At 44.6% G+C, this 1,701-nt stretch overlaps 1 pseudogene; it reads left to right on the forward strand.

Annotated features, from left to right (window-relative positions):
* Positions 1 to 331: 331 nt before the first annotated feature.
* LOC102865823 lies at positions 332 to 1,036 on the forward strand (annotated as a pseudogene).
* Positions 1,037 to 1,701: the final 665 nt, after the last annotated feature.

A 1,701-nucleotide genomic window follows, 5' to 3' on the forward strand; every position in this document is an offset into this window, starting at 1 on the left:
TTGGACATGTTATTAGAAGGGTCTGGACCTAGAGAAGAATATCATGCTTGGAAAAGCAGAGGGTCAGTGAAAGAAGACCCTCAATGAGATGTAACAGTAACAATGGATTTAAACACAACAGACATTGTAAGGATAACATAGGTCAGACATGGTTTTATTCAGTTGGGTTTGGCTGGATTTAGAAGAGGTTGTGGAGGCTGGGCCGCGGCGGGCGAGCGGAGCGGCGCCCCTGTCCGGAGCTCAGAGGCGGCGGCGCCGGAGGAGGCTGAGGCGGCGGAGGGCCTGGACGAGTGCTCGGAGGTGGCGGACAGACGAGGCGCCGGGGTCCCCCATGGGAGGGTGTTTGGGCGCCCAGCACGACTCCTCCAGCAGCCTCAAGGAGAACTCGGAAGGCACTGGAGTTGCTTTAGGTCGTAACCAGCCTTTGAAAAAGGAGAAACCAAAATGGAAAAGCGATTATCCTATGACAGATGGACAACTGCGCAGCAAGAGAGACGAATTTTGGGACACTGCACCAGCCTTTGAAGGCCGAAAAGAGATTTGGGATGCCTTGAAGGCTGCAGCACATGCCTTTGAGAGCAACGATCATGAACTGGCACAAGCAATCATTGATGGTGCAAACATAACATTACCACATGGTGCTCTTACAGAGTGCTATGATGAACTGGGAAACAGATACCAGCTTCCAGTCTATTGCTTGGCATCGCCAATCAACATGATAGAAGAAAAGAGCGACATAGAGACACTGGACATTCCTGAGCCCCCACCCAACTCTGGTTACGAATGTCAGCTCCATTTACGCCTTTCCACAGGCAAAGACCTCAAACTAGTGGTCCGAAGTACAGACACAGTGTTCCACATGAAGAGGCGGTTACATGCACCAGAAGGAGTGGAACTAAGTAGTCAGCGATGGTTCTTTTCTGGCAGACCTCTTACTGACAAAATGAAGCTGGAAGAGCTGAAGATCCCAAAGGACTATGTTGTACAGGTTATAGTCAGCCAACCTTTGCAGAACCCAACACCAGTTGAGAACTGAATGGGGCCTGTTGGCTGGTCCTCTGACCCTCCCACTTCTTTTTATGATTGTTAATGTTGTTGTTTCCTACTCTATGGCGTGAAACTTCTTTTCACTGCTCTGAATTCCCGATGAATGGATTTAGTTCTGAGGAATGATCAGTGAAAATTTCCATCTGTGATGGAGACCAACAAAAATAATTAATAAAACACAAAGAGTCAGCCTTTGAGATTCATGTAATTACAATTTATTATTTGAGAGGCAGTTAAGAAATAAGATAGCCATTTATTTTAACACAGCCAGAGCAGTGTAATGGCTGTATATAAAGGATTTGGACTATAAACAGAACATTGGAACCATGTAAAAGAGCACCTAGCACCTTTTGAATACAATTTTTTTTTAAATCAAACCATGCAAGTTCCAGGAATTATCAATAGTAGTTACAAATTTGGGCTTTTTTTTTTAAAAAAAAAAGCAAAACTGAAAGAATAATTTTCAGACTCTATTTTGTTTGCTCTATTCTGTTTTAATGAATATTTAGCCTTAAAGGAGTAGAGACTGGCAAATTGTGTTTCAGTATCACTTTCCCTTTGATGAGCTCCATATTTTACAGTCACACTAAACTCTGGTGCCTTCCATCCTGTTGATGGCAGCCACCTCTGCAACACTAGGCAATAATGTGGTTA

This window comes from Elephantulus edwardii, unplaced genomic scaffold (assembly GCF_000299155.1).
Source record: "Elephantulus edwardii isolate Elephantulus edwardi_28Jun2011 unplaced genomic scaffold, EleEdw1.0 scaffold00095, whole genome shotgun sequence".
NCBI lineage: Eukaryota > Metazoa > Chordata > Mammalia > Macroscelidea > Macroscelididae > Elephantulus > Elephantulus edwardii.